The sequence below is a fragment of the Erythranthe guttata genome, chromosome 7 (assembly GCF_056151865.1).
Source record: "Erythranthe guttata isolate IM_541 chromosome 7, IM_541, whole genome shotgun sequence".
In the NCBI taxonomy this organism is placed as follows: Eukaryota; Viridiplantae; Streptophyta; class Magnoliopsida; order Lamiales; family Phrymaceae; genus Erythranthe; species Erythranthe guttata.
The window spans coordinates 5,144,656-5,160,783 of NC_142539.1; the positions used below are offsets into that span (position 1 = coordinate 5,144,656).

The following is a 16,128-nucleotide window of genomic DNA, read 5'->3' on the forward strand; positions in this document are numbered from 1 at the left end:
ATACAATAGGGATAAAATTTCCAAAGAAAAAGGCAACAAGAAAGTTAATAAGTAATGTCAGCATATTTAAATGAAATACAAACACGAGGGGATATTTTATACGTTTTGTTATTGAGGGGTGTGTTTGCGACACACCCCATAATTAAAGGGCGCAAAGTGAACTTTGCCATATATATATATATATATATATAGAAAGAGAGAGAGAGAGAGAGAGAGAGAGAGAGAGAGAGAGAGAGAGAGAGAGAGAGAGAGAGAGAGAGAGAGAGAGAGAGAGAGAGAGAGAGAGAGAGAGAGAGAGAGAAGGCTGTCGAGCAAAACTCGTATTAAATATTTAGAGATGTAAGGTGACAAACCAAGAGTATTGATGAAAATAGAAACATACAGATGGTTGACAATCTTGCCAACGTGTGGGGTTACCATTTAAATAAAATGCTGCAAATATTAATACTCATATTATTGAGGTTTAGTTTGACAGTGCCCTAAATGCAACTTGCTTCAACCATCCAATCATGCTATCCTTACAAACTCCTCCGATATTATATTTCAATTGGCATCTATCATGCCAATTACATTTTAATACGTTCCAACTAATGTAACATGATACCAAGTACGAAGACAATCAATATTGTAGTTGCACATTAGCTGAGCTTAAAATCACCAGCAACCAACAATATTCACAAAAAAATATCACCAACAATGGTAATAACAAACATTCTTCTATTTATCTTCTCTTCCATCTCGTAACGGTCGAATACGTAGTGGCGGTTTCCAATCTAACCTGCACAAGGAGACCTCCATCAACCATCACAAAAGGCGTCTACATAACAAAGCCATTCCGCGAAAGCAAATGTGGGTATCTAACCGTTCCCTATCCATTCGGCATTGGCACTAACTCAGGGTGCTCTATACACCCTTCATTCGACATCTACTACAATAAGTCTTTCGACACTCCAAAGCCCTTTACTGGAGCATTTGGTATTCAAGTTACTGTGGAGCATTTGGTATTGAAGTTACTGATATAACAGGTTCAGGATAAAGAACCGGATAGCTGCCACGTGTTAGAACAAAATAGGCAACGTGACCAGGCAAGACGTAGTCAATGACACTAAGTTATAACCACATTATAGCATATCTGATGCAAATAAGTTGACAATATACGGATGTGATGATACTGCACTACTATTCAGATTTGAAGGTGCTAATTCGACCAATGCGTTCGTTTCCACTTGTTCTTCGAGAGAGCAGATTCTCGATGGTTATTGCAATGGTACTGGTTGTTGCCAAACCTCAATACCAAATGGCCTAACGAGTTTTGCGGCTTCTCTAGGCAACATTAATGAACACGTTAGAGTGTGGTCCTTTAACCCTTGGGGTTATGCCTTTCTTGTTGCGTAGGACACATAGACATTTCATTCTTCTGATCTCGAGGACGTCACTTTTCAAGAACGAATCATTGTGATGAAGCTTGGAAATTCAATGATTTTGCATGTCACAAGAACAGTTGCTCCATCGACTCCACCATCAGTGGTTTTCAAATGGGGGTTTGCTAATTTGTATCCAGCTTGAAACCCTTGTGTCCTCTGTTTTCGGAAAAAAAAAAAAAAAAAAAAAAAAAACTCTTGAGTCCTCTCAGATCTCACGGTAGGTAGTGGAGGTAGTGGAGTTAAGTATTAATGGAAAGAAATGAATTAGTGTAGATTTTTTGTTAACATAACTTTGGGCTGGGCTCAGTTATTTCTAAGGTATGCTATTTTTTTATTTTATTTTTTCTATTTAATAGTATTTATTCATGAAATATACAAAGAGATATGAATATTAAATATTATCATAATATAAATTTAAAATAGTTATATTTCTATTACATTATTCATATATATATAATATATCAAAAATTATTTACATCATTTTTTATATCAAATAGTTGCAAAATAAATATTATATAATTAATTAAATTGTAAAATATTATATACTGAATTGATTAATTTAATTCACTTAAGGGAAAAATCGGTTAAAGGATTTAAATTCTTAAGTGAAAAAAAAAAGAACTATTGTCTCAAATAAAAAAGAACTATAACTACATAATCCATCATTGCCTCTATATGTTTTAAATCTTCAGAAAAAAGTACCATGATTACCATAACAAACAACAATGCGCATATAACCCAGGAAATTTTAAAATTGTTACCACAATCTTTTGCACTCGATTTATGAACACTTGTGCATCTCAAAATTATTTCATCATCCTCCTCCTCAAATTTATCCTGCACTACATCCGATCGCACCATTCAAAAGATTTACACCTTCGGATTCGGCAGTTATGATACAACCTTCCTATTGACGGTTTTATTGTTGATTCAACAATCTTGAGGGAAGACCTTTGTCCGCAATAACAAAATGGAGGTGTTGCGTAACGCAAATCCATATGCAGCTTCATATTTATTCTCTTTGCAGCGGTGTTGGACGAAGAGAAAGACATATGAGCTTGATTGACCCCTAATTCCGAATTGTGAGAGGTAATATGAACCCTAATTTCGGATTGTAAGAGGAAATATGTCCTACTAAGAGATAGATACCATAGGGGCAGTTATGTCCTTCTGCACAAAAATCATACATAATTCGGATGAGTAGTCGCACAAATAGCGCGTGAACGACACAGACGATCGGGAGGACGGGAAACGACTTTGACTATTGATTACAGGGGAGTATGGGTAACTTTTTTTATCACATGGGGTTTTCTGGTCTTTAGGATTAACACATGAGGGGTTTTTGCATTTTACTCTTTTGGTATATATAAAAGGGTTTTCCTTATTTGCAAATAAGTTTGAATATGCTAGAATTATTTGAAAGACAAAAAGTTGGACGTCCATTTTTTAATTAAGTGTCCTTGTCATGATCACGAGTCTCTTTGCCCCCCCCACCCCCCCACCCCACCCACACACACACACACACACACACATATATATATATATATATATATATATATTTTTTTTTTGCATAAGTCCCAACCAAGCATCTTTATTATTCTAGGTTTAGGGGCTATATCTTTTTCACCAATAAGCCCATGCCTTTAATATTTAATATAAATAAAAGAAACATTTATGTATATGACAATATTACCCCCAACCCTTTATACCCAATTCTTAATTGTAACCCCAATTTAATCAATTTTGTCCACAAAAATCAATTTTGACCACAAATATCCAATTTTGATTTTTTTTTCAAAAACTTTTTTTTTCAATTTTTGCCGCCGGATTCCGGCGGTCAACGCCGGTCTCCGGCATTGACTATTTGATTTTTTTTTTACGTCTGCCGCTAAATGTTAACCGTAATTGTACTGTCAATGCCAGTAAATTAACGTAATTATACTGTCAATGACAGTTAATTAACGTAATTGTACTGCTGTTGACAATACATTTATGTAATTGTTCTACTGTTGACAGTAAATTAACGAAATATTATTATTTTTTATTTTTTGTTATTTTTTTCTTCTTTTGGTTTGATTTGTTGACAAGTCAACGTAATTATATTACTGTCGTTGACAGTAAAATAACTGTAAACACAATAATATTACTGTCAACAACATCAATATTATTATTTTTTTTGGGTTTTTTGTTTTGTTTGAGTTATTCACGGAGTAACGTAATAATATTACTGTCTATTATTGTAATATTACTGTAAACACAATAATATTACTGTGGTTGACGGTAATATTACTGTTGTTATAGTAATATTGTTGTCAACCACATCAATATTGTTATTTTGTTTGGATTTTTTGTTTGTTTGAGTTATTCACGGAGTAACGTAATAATATTACTGTCTATTATTCTAATATTACTGTGGTTGACGGTAATATTACTGTTGTTATAGTAATATTATTGTCACTCACAGTAATATTAATTCTTTTGGCTTTTTATTATGTTTACATTTGTTGAACAGTCAACATAGTAATATTACTCTATTACACTATAATAGTGAGTTTTTCTATGTTAATATTACTATGCTAGAGATTAATATAGCAATATTACTGTGTTAAACTGTAGTATAGTTAATTTTACTGTGTTTAACAGTAATATAGTTAATATTACAGTCATCACAACAATATTGTTGTTTAAACGAAAAAAAAAATTGTGTTACAAAAAGAAAGAATTTTTTTTCGAGAAAGTCAACGCCGGAGCCCGGTGGCGGAAAAATCAGGAAGAAGAAAAAAAAAATCAATGCCAGAGACTGGCGGTCAACGGCGGTGACGGACGAAATTGTCCATAATAATGTGTTTTGGATCAAAATTGAATAATTTGTGAAATTTGGAGTCAAATTGAGGTTAAATTAAATTAAATGATGAAATTGGAGCATATTAAAGTATAAGGGGCTATCTTAATCTTTTTCATTTCCTTTTAAAGTGACGAAACGACGCCGGATCACCGAACTGGGTTGTTACTCGTAAGCGAAGCTCATGGCTTTTGTTCGTCAAGCCGTTTTGCTTGGTATAGGGTTTTGAAATTCCTATGAAAATACAAAAAGCCTTAATAAATCTGGAAAAACGATCATTTTGTAGAAAATTTGGAAAATTAATTAAAACCTAATTATAATAGAACACGCAGTACTAGAAACAACGCAACTGACGGAATCTTCATCTCATGTTTCAACAAATTGATATGAATTTTCTAAAACTATTGTAAAATAGCAAAATTTAACTTTTAAGTGACGAAATGGGGTCAGATGACCGAAATGTGACGCAATTCATGAGCAAATCTCAAGAGATGTGTTAGTTAGGCCATTTTGATTAGGATAGGGTTTTTAAATGGCTATTAAAACTCAAAAAACCTTAATAAACGTGGAAAAACAGCCGTTTAGTAGAAAATTTGGAAAATGAATTAAAACCTAATTATAATAGAACTCGCATTTCCAGAAACAATGCAACTGACAGATTCCTGATCTGATGCTTCTCTGAATTGATACGAATTTTCTTAAACTTTCCCTAAATAGCAAAATTTCATTTTTAAGTGTCGATAAGACGTCCGATCACCGAAATAGGACGTGATTCATTGGCGGAGCTCGTGAGTTTAGTTAGTCGGTCTTTTTTGCTTGGGATGGTGTTTTTAACGTGCTATTAAAACTCAAAAAAACCTTAGTAAACCAGAAAAACGATCATTTTGTAGAAGGAATAAAAAATGAGTTAAAACGTAATTATAATAGAACTTGCAATTCTAGAAACAGCGTTACTGACGAAATCCTCATCTCATGTTTCAATCAATTGATATGAATTTCATTACACTTTCCTAAAATAGCAAAATTTAATTTTTAAGTGACAAAAGGACATCAGATCACCTGAATCTTACGTGATTCATGAGTTAAGCTCATGAGTTTATTTCGTCGCGTTGTTTTGCTTGGGATCGGGTTTTAAACGTGCTATTATAACACAAAAAATCTTTATTAAACTGGAAAAACGATCATTTTGTAGAAAAATAGAAAAATGGGTTAAAACCTAATTATAATAGAACTCGCATTCTAGAAACAATGCAGCTGACGGAATCCTCATCCGATGTTTTTATGAACTGATATGAATTTTCTAAGAAACTCTCCTAAAATAGCAAAAAATCAATTCTAAGTGTCAAAAAGACGTCAGATCACCAAAATAATCGTGATTCATGAGCTATGCCTACGTGTTTAGTTCTTCGATCTGTTTTGATTGGGATGGGGTTCTTAACGTGTTTTAAAACTCAAAAAACCTTAATAAACTTGGAAAAACGATCATTTTGCAGAAAAATTAGAAATATGTTAAAACCTAATTTTAATGAACTCGCATTTCCAGAAACAATGCAATTGATGGAATCCTCATCTGATGTTTTTATGATTGATATGAATTTTCTTAAACTTTCATAAAATAGAAAATTTCCATTTTTAAGTGACTAAACGAAGTTGAATCACTGAAATCTGACGTGATTCATGAGATTTGCTTATGGGTTTTTTTTCGTCTGTGTGTTTTACTTGGCATAGGGTTATTAACGTGCTATTCAAACTCAAAAATCCTTACTAAGCGTGGAAAAACGATCATTTTGTTCAAAAAATAGAAAATGAGTGAATACGTAATTATGATAGAACTCGCAATTCCAAAAACAACTCAACTGATAGGATCCTCATCTAATGTTTCAATGAATATTTTCTAAACATTTCCTAAAATAGCAAAATTTCATTTTTATGTAACGAAACAAAGTCGGATCACCGAAATTTGGCGTGATTCCTAATATTGATACCAATACAGATACTGACATTGATACTGATATCGGTACTGCTATTGGTAGTGGTGCTAATGTTGATCTTGACACTGGCACTGACACTGATATATATACTTATATTGATACTGTTACTGATATTGATGTTGATATTGATACTGTCACTGATACCGATATTGGTACTGGTACTGATACTGTTGTCCTGGTCCTTATCCTTGTGCTGGTGTTGGTCCTGGTGCTTGTACTAGTATTGATACTGATACTTATACTGATATTGATACTGATACTGGTTTTCCCATATTACGATGGTTAACCAAAGTCAGTATCACCACCTCATTTATGAATATCTCTATTTGGCTCTCATCCAATTTTATGGATTTGTTTATTGGAACAATACGTTCATCGTTCATAAACCCTTTGTAAATTGTTTCGTAACCTCCTCGGTTAAGGATCCGTTCTTCTAAATAATTATCGTTAGCCTTCTCAAGCTCTTCGGTTGAAAATATTTTGACTGATACTTGTCGGTAGAAAGTTTCTGCTTGAATAACAATCCACTATGTTGCTGGAAAATTTTCTCTCTTAATTTATTGAGTCTCCTCTTCTAGATGCTAAAGTATATCCATGTCATGTCGACTATCACAGTCACAAAGCCTAAACCGATACCTAAAAATTCAGATTTGAAATTCTAATATTTAATCTTTATCTTCATCCAACATAAACAAATAAAATCAAAGGATAAAATCATTGAATTTCATCGTTCACAAGTACCAGGAGAATTAGTGCATATGGCCTTTGGTAGAGGTGAGCAAGTCGGACCCATCAACCCGCTACACCCGCCAAACCCGTGGAAAACCGCCCCGTTGGGACCGGATGGATAGATCCATCCATAGGATTGGGTCCTAAAATGGTGAAGAACCGTGGGTGCGGGTCTTAGACGGGTTCAAATTTTTTTAATACCCGTGAAACCCGTCCCGCCCTGCCATACAAAACGACGTCGTTTTGTTTACATTATATAGTATAATAAATTAATAATATTAATGAATAAATAAAGTATCTCTAGTGTATCAAATACATAAATCAATTTAACTATAATTGTGGAAGTAATAGCTATAACGATTATGAAAATCTCTAAGAAAATGTAGAAAAAAAAACATATATATACAACGGTCAACACACGGCAGAAAAAAAAGGAAGAAAATGGTGTTGAATGGAGCTGAATAGTGTTGGTTATGCTTGAAAAAGCTATATTTATTTTATTTAAATTTTGTCTTTTAAGTTATGAATTAGTTATTTTTAGTTTTATATTAATTTTTATTTACTCTTGACATTTACATTATTTATGTTTGGTTTCAATTTAAAATTTTAGGTTATTCATTTTTAGTTTCTAATTATTCTCCCGTAAAACTTATAAATTATATATAAAAAAAATTAGTTTATACGATAACGGGTTTCGACCCGTAAAGGTTGGGTCCTACTACAAACCCGCCATGGACCCGCCTATCGTAAACCCGTTAAAAATCCACAAGTTTGGTTCTTCAAAATCAAGAACCGTTGTTTTACGGGACAAGGGCGGGTTTTGATAGAACCCGCGGGTTTATGGTCCGCGCACACCCGTAGCCTTTGGTGCACATGGATTATTCTCACATTCGTTTAAGTCAGAAATTCAGAAATGAACATCTTAATAATCCTCTTTTCCAGACACTGCCACGGGCCGGGTTTGACCCGGACCCGACCCGTTGACAGCCCCGACCCGCCCCGGCCCCGCACCGTTGACCATGGACCCGGCCAAGTCTGGGTCGGTTTCGGGTCCCGATTATTTGACCCGGGACCCGACGGGTCTACCCGGCGGGGGGGCCCGAGTGACCGGACCCGGGACCCAGCCCGAGGACCCGGCGGGTCAACCCGGAAATATCCGGATTTTTTGTCCAAAAATGCACCCGTCCAAGTCCGGGTCGGTTTCGGTCCCGATTATTTGGACCCGGAACCCGACGGGTCAACCCGGAAATATCCGGTTTTTTTGTCCAAAAATGCACATTTTGGGGTTTGAACTCAAGATAGTGGGGAATAATGTGCAGCTCTTTTCCACTGGGCCAACCAACATATTTGATAAGAAATAGACAATAAATATATATAACATACAACTATGGTGTAAATGATAAATATGTTAAATAAATTAATAATTTTCATATTAATTATTATTAAATAATTTTAATTAAATAATTAACAAATGCAATATAAGAAAAAATATATATAATCACGGTTCAATACTTCAAAACATCTATTATTAATTAATATATCAATATTATCTCAACTATTGAAAAATATAAAGTATTGAATCAATTCACTTATGTTATTAAAATCGATAGTGTGAAAAAATCGGATGAAAAATAAAATAATATGTTTATTTAAAAAAAATAGATTATAACTCATTTCAATTAATTTAAATCGATTTACCTCAATTATTGACAAGAACTTATTAATATTATTGAGGATTTTATCATAAGATAATGATTTAAAAATATAAATGATGTTTATTTTAACAAAAATAGATTATATCTCATTTCAATTAATATTCTTACTTTAAAAATAACATTATATATGACTAGTATAATCAAAATATTATGATGTGATTTCTCCTTTAATTAAACATTTCCTTTTGCAAATAATCATATGAAAATAATCAAAACATAAAAATACATAACCAACAAACATTTAAAACATATATACTCAAGAGTACAAATATAAAATGCAATTAGTGAGAAGTGATACTAAATAAACGCCTATGCACAACCTCTTAATGGGAACAAAAGGTAAATAAATACAAAACAAACAAAAAAAGATACGAAGAATAAAAAACAACCTTTCAGAAGATGAAGCCCTTAATCTCTTATTGGTGCGCGGTCTAGCTTCTGCATAACTCGAAATGTTCGATGAGGACCACATCTGTGTTCCCTGAATAAAGATAGATGATTTTTAAGAAGTGACCGTTTAAAGATAATAAAATGAAGAGAAAAACAAAAAAGAACACGTGCAACGCAGACATTGTCATCAAAGAAAGCAACAAAGAAGCAGAGAATTGAGAGATAACACAGAAATTGATGAAAAATTGTTAAATTATGGCAATATAACAAGTGAAACGCAAAAGTTCAAATACATAACAAAATTAATAAGACACGTGCGGCGCACGTGCACCTGTCTAATTGATATAATAAGATGATTCATCAAATCAAATCAGATTTTCCTTGACAGAAAAGACGCTGGCTCCCGGTCCACTTCTCGTCGGGATTCAACGTAACTTCACTCCCAGCAGCTGCCTCAACACAAACCATCTTCCGTTACTCTTCATCTCCTAACTCAGCCATATCCCTTGCCTCAAGCTCCCATGGATTCCACACAACTACATAATAATAATTCCCTTTTTTTTTTTTTTTTTTTTTGGTATATATCTTCGCACGTTTTATTAAATAATTCGTTGCATATAAATACGACACAATAAAGTATGTATATAAGAACCTTACCAATGTCAGAAAGACTAGCATCTTTATGAACGGTTTGGGAAGTCGAGAGGCATATCATCGAGAATTATGTCAACAAATGCATCATCTGTATCGTACGTCAAATTCTCGATTTTCCAGACTCTGGTTCTAGCAAATCCATTACCCTGCATGCATGCATAATCATAAAACTGATCACGACAAATTAATTATACATCCATTTTAATTTCTTCTAATTAGTAATCAATACACCAGACCGAAAAAACGGAGTTACGCAAATATGGAGTCAAAGGGAACAAAGAAGCAAAAATAACCTTTGGGAAGCAAATTGCGATTCCATAATCGGCCTGATAATTTAAAATATGTTATTTAGTTATTATTTTTGAGAGTACGTACTTGATGATGCTAATTACTTAGATCACATGGGGTAGTGTAGAAAACGAGCTGGGAGAGCAAAGCGGATCAGTAGCTTGACAACTTGATGATCCGGAGGTCCCTGCGAAATGAGCACACGTGAACTAAGCCGGGGGTTGATCCGGCGGAAACCCCTCCGACGCTCAAGTCAGATGTACGGATCGTGGAAATAGTAGAGAGAATATGCACTCTAGATTGTTGGTCAAAAAATGAAACGTACCTTAACAAAATGAGTAAAACATCTATTTATATGTCGTTGATTGGGTTGGGCTTACTTTGTTGGGCCCAAGCCTTATTTTGAAGGTGCTTGGGCTTTCGTGTAGTGGGCCCAATTATTAGATAATTTGGAGGTCCATTGGGTCGGCCCAATTAGGTATATTATTAAGCCCCCCAACTCTCGAGTCGAGGTGGGAGACTTGTCGAGGGGAATCCGGCTCGTGTCGAGAGTTAATTGTGTGTGGTTTGACTAGCTTCCATTGGCGGTGGATTGATTTCCTTAATTAAATAAGGGATAATCGTATTTATTTGGCAGCGAGGTATATATTTAAGGGTTTTAAATAATATACCAAGGACAGATAAATAGACTCCTTTTGCGGTGGAAAGATTTAGACTTCAACTCCTGCGTAATTAATATGGGTAAGTAATTTTATCTTTGGGTCTTCTTCTGTGCTCTTGCTTCTCCAAAAAAAAAAAAAATTTGTTGTGGTAGAATAAATTTTTTTGTTTCTTGATTATTTCTTCGGGGAAAAGTATTTATCATGTCGAACCCAGGTAAGTCGAATTGTTTGCGAATTAAACTTCGAGATCCGATTGAGGGGGGCGATAAAACTTTTGGTACGGTGGGTATAGAACGCGAGAAGGTAGTAGTATCGGGTGTAGAAATTGGATCCTCGGTAGCAAGTTCACGAATTGAGAAGAAAAGGGGAGACATAGCAGGCTTGGCTACGGGCGTTGGCTTGAGCCAAGCAGCTGGCCGGTTCTGCGTGAGAGAGGGCGCGCGCTTCGAGGCAAGGTTGGAGCGAGTGGAGCCGCTGAGCCGCCGAAGAAGCCACCTGGGCAGATGGTGTTGGATGACGCCCGCGCGTCGGGCGCACTAAACGAGGACGCGCGCGTTGGGCGCTGGCCCCGAGGGACGCGCGCGCGCGTCAGCTTCGGGTTTGGGGGGTGATGCGCGTGCGTGCGGTGCACCGCCGAATCACGGCGCGAGTGGGCCGCGTCTGGGAGCTGACGCGCGCGCGTCAGCAGCGTTAGGGGGCGCGTGAGGGGTCTTCCGACCTCCGTTTTACCGTGTGCGATGAGCAAAATTCGCGATTGGAAGTCGACGATAATTCTCGGGGGGCTGAACGTGATTGGCGAGAAGCGATAGCTCCATGGAATGATGATTTGGAGCCAACTGTTAATGTTTGCCCTAGTATTGACGAAGTTTTTTTCTAGTAGGCGTCGTTATAGGCGCCAAGTTGTTGATTTTGGGAGCGATAGTGATGACTCAAGTGAACATGCCACTAGGCCAAAACGCAAGACTGGCGACGAAAATTCGCGACGGTTCTGTCTCGTAGCGACGTTTTAACACGGTTAGTGACGTTTTATTTTCGTCGCAAAATCAGTCAAAAATCGACGCCAAACGCCCCGTCGCAAAGTCAGCGACGAAACCACAATTGCGACGCCAAGTTTCGCGTCGAAACCCGATATTCGTCGCGAAAACCGTATTTTCTGAAAAAAAATATTTTTTATAGTTAGGGACGGATAATACATATTCGTCGCAACATCTTGCGACGACATTTCATGTTTCGTCGCAAGTGTTTGATACGAAAGTTCATATTTCGTCTCAAGGTCACTGAATTTTTTGGCGACTAAATAAATTTTTCGTCGCCCGGATTTAATTAATTTGGCGACGATAACGGAATTTTATTTCGGCTCAAGTACTATTTTTGTTTGTGACGATTTTATTTTCGTCGCAAACGGATTTTTTTTTAAAATTAATTTATTTATTTTAATTATTTTTTATTACAAAATAAAATCAGCTGTTAAAAAAAATAAATAAAAAAAACCAAAACCATATTTACTCAAAAATATTAAAAACCACGATTACCAAATAAATATCAAAATACAACACAAACATCAATTCAAAAATTACATAAAAACTTGAAACCATAAATGTATTAGTTCAAGAGGCTCACTAATTTCATCTCGTTATTATACTCCACTATTAAAACGCTCGAGCAAGGTGTTCAAAATAGCTCGGGTTTCCTGCAATTGCTCTTCTAATCGATCAACTTTTTCATCTTTAACTTTATTTTGTTCTTGCATTGTTTCTCGGGTTTCCTGCAATTGTTGTTCCAATCGATTCACTTGTTTGTCTTTCATTTGCATTTGTTCTTGCATTGCCTTCATTTGAATCTCCATTTGAATCTCCACGTCTGATGGTGTTGAAGAAAATATTGACTTTCCAATCCTTGTGCTTGAACTTTTAATTCCAAGGCCTTTACTCTTTCCCAAAACCTTTTCAATTGCAGCCAAGCAGCCGGCCGGTTCTGCGTGAGAGAGGGCGCGCGCTTCGAGGCAAGGTTGGAGCCGAGTGGAGCCGCTGAGCCGGCGAAGCAGCCACGTGGGCTGATGATGTTGGATGACGCGCGCGCGTCGGGCGCACTAAACGAGGACGCGCGCGCGTGTCGAGGCTGGGAGCAGGTGAAGTGACGCGCGCGTCGGGCGCTGGCCCCGACAGACGCGCGCGCGCGTCAGTTTCGGGTTTGGGGGGTGATGCGCGTGCGTGCGGTGCACCGCCGAATCACGGCGCGAGTGGGCTGCGTCTGGGAGCTGACGCGCGTGCGTCAGCAGCGTTAGGGGGCGCGTGAGGGGTCTTCCGACCTCCGTTTTACCGTGTGCGGCGAGCAAAATTCGCGATTGGAAGTCGACGATAATTCTCGGGGGGCTGAACGTGATTGGCGAGAAGCGATAGCTTCATGGAGTGATGATTTGGAGCCAACTGTTAATGTTTGTCCTAGTATTGACGAAGTTTTTTCTAGTAGGCGTCGTTATAGGCGCCAAGTTGTTGATTTTGGGAGCGATAGTGATGACTCAAGTGAACATGCATGCGGTGTCGAGTAGTGAGGTGAATCCGATGGTCGAAGTGGAGGAGGAAGATAATATTCCGTTGGACGATGTTGAGAATGATACGAGGAGGCAAAAGAAGATTAAGCCTATCAATTTGAACTTACTCGATTTTGATAGTGTGCTTACGGAAGAGCATTTGCAGTCAATTCGTCAACTAGTTGGGGCGCCAAGAAATATCGAGTTGTTGTTGCCTCAGAAGGTCGACCGTTTATATTCGCCACCCGATGGGTTTAATACTGTTTTCGTGGCGTACGTGACGTGTACATCTCAAATTACTCCGCATCTAACCTTGTTGAAGATTTGCGAGGAATTCAAGATACGGTATAGTCAGCTAACCCCGACTACTGTTCTGATGTTCGAGGCGTTTCACCATAGAGTATCACGAGTAGGTCTGCCTGTTACTGTGAGTTTATTTAAGGCATTATTTACGTTACATCGGCCCAATAAGCTGCCTTTCTTTTGTGTTCATCCTCGTGTTCCCTACCAATTTTTGAAGAGTGTGAAGTTATCATTGGGGGAATTGAAGTGGCGTTTCTTTTATGTGAGGGCTCCCTCTTTCGACATCCCTCTAGTTTGGAAACCCACGTGCGAGAGTTTCAAGATTACCGCGAATATGGCGAAGAGGATTGAAGAGTCTAGGCTGTGTGATGTGGAGTTTGACCTGAGATGTTTGATACCGAAGGCGAAGGGTCAGCACCGTATATCATTTTGTTGCATTGACTTGGGTTTTTTTTTTTTTTTTTTTTTTTATTTTTTATAATGCGTTTCTTTGGTTGTATATATCTCATGTCTCTTATGTGGTTGTTTTCTTTTGTAGATGGGGGTATCACCTTTGTGGCACTTCGAGCTAAGGCGAATGGAACGTCGAAGAAGGCAGCGAATAAGGTTCCCTCTGCGTTGGGAGGTTCTTCGGGTGGTTTGCCTCGTGAGAGGGTCCATGTAGAGACTCCTCGAGTGATCGAAGACGACCGTATCTGTGCTTGTGAAGTGGAGGAGCGTACACTTACGAGAGACCGTGGCAAGGGAAAGAGGGTAGATATTGAGTATGTGGATGTGCCAAAGCGTCCACGGGTAGACCCTGAGGAGACGTATGCTTTCCATGGTGGGGCAGGGAAACAGTTGTTTACCTTTGGCGTGAATTGTGAAGGGAAGGAGTCGTATTGGGATGTGTCGGACCATGATTTGCCGATGTAGAGTACCGAGGGATTCGTTCGGGAGTACGACCGTGGTCGGATGTCTGGTAAGGGCCCTTCTCACATGTTGGATTTGGCTGGTGGGGACATATGCCGGGTGAGTACTTGTCTATTTTAAATAAATGTTTTATGTTTATCTCCTCTCTTTCTTGTGTAAGATATTATTTTTTTTTTTTTTTTTAGTTGGTAGCGACTTAGAGATATCACATGGAGCAAGATAGGAATGCGGAAGCTAGGAAGGAAGAGGAGCGGGCTCGAAGTCAGGCGCGGGAGGACGAACTTCGAAGCCAGTTGGAGATAGCGCGGTCCGATCTTGCTCAACGGACGGAAGAGCTTGCTCAGATGACAGAGGAGCTTGTTCGGAGGACAGAGGAGCGTGAGGTTTTCCGAGGTGAGGCGAATGCGTATAAGGATGATGTTCAGAAGCTGAACGAGTGCTATGACCAGCTCAAAGAGAAATACGAAGTTGAGAAGGCGATGGGGAAGAAGTTCCTCGCGACGTCAGGTGGTGCTGCTTATAAGGAGTTCATCGTGGAGGAAACCAAGCGTGGCTTCCGAGGTGATGCTGAGTGTGCTGCTATGATTGAGGAACATGCTTTGGCTGTGGTCTATAAGCCATTAGTTCGCGCCTGTCGCAAATACCTTCGCGAGGCGGGTGGTATCAGTGAGAAGGTTATTCGTGGGATGGAAGGCAGCATATCCGATGAAGAGGAGGATGAGGTAGATGTCAACGAGACGGGCACAGAGCTCGTGGATGACATGGTTGCTGATGACCCCACTGTGGGGGCGTCTTCCGCCCGTGGTGGGGGAGTTTAGATTTATTTGCTAGGATAGTTAAACTCCTTTTTTTTATATTATTTGCTATGGATTTCTTAGTTTATTTTCATCGCTGATGTAGATGGGCATGTCCACTACTATTTCGTTTGAATTTCTTCCTTGTTTGATATTTGAAGTTTGATTTTTTTCGTTATTTATTTTGACATTGTCAAGAGTTTTATGCGTTGCTTATGTGTATTTACATTTAGCATTGCACACGATGCACTTGAGGAGGGGATCAGTCTCCCAAGGTTTTTGTTAAGGGTCGTGCCCTTTGTTTGGACCGCTTGAGTCTTAAATATATTTGTCCGTGGCCACGCTTTAAAAGTAACACCTTGTGAAACAAATAAAGGGACTTAGACAATCCAGCTGGCCAGACTATATGGATTATCTAAATCTCTCTAAGTGTTTGTAGGGTTGTATTGAATTGAACTCATGGTAAGAGGTAATTTGTGTAGATGTAATGGTACAAAGAGTAAAGTAAAAATTTTGATTTATTCAATGATGGCAAAGGAGAATTGTTACAAGCCTATATGAGGCGAATGAAAATAAATTGGTAATGTCATAGGCCTACGTGAGGCGAAGGTAAATAACTAATGCTAAAGCAAATAAATTGACTCGATAAAAATTCTTCTAAGTTATTGTACTACACTTGTTCTTCTTCCACGTCTTCTTTGTACTCGTTCGTTTTGCTGTGCTGATGGTAGATTGAATTCCTTCGGTGTCCCTATGCCTGCAAAGTATAGTTGAGAAGAAAAATTTTTTTTTAAACACTTGTATTGAAGACTTAGTAATTGAAGCTGGGGTGATGTGCACTACGATTTCACGTACCCTACTACGGGGATTGTTTTTCTTCCTTGCACTCCGAGA

General features: G+C 37.9%; 1 pseudogene; it reads left to right on the top strand.

The window, feature by feature from the left end:
• The first annotated feature begins 384 nt into the window (after positions 1 to 384).
• Positions 385 to 16,128, top strand: part of LOC148769047 (wall-associated receptor kinase 1-like) — a 57,792-nt pseudogene continuing 42,048 nt past the window's right edge.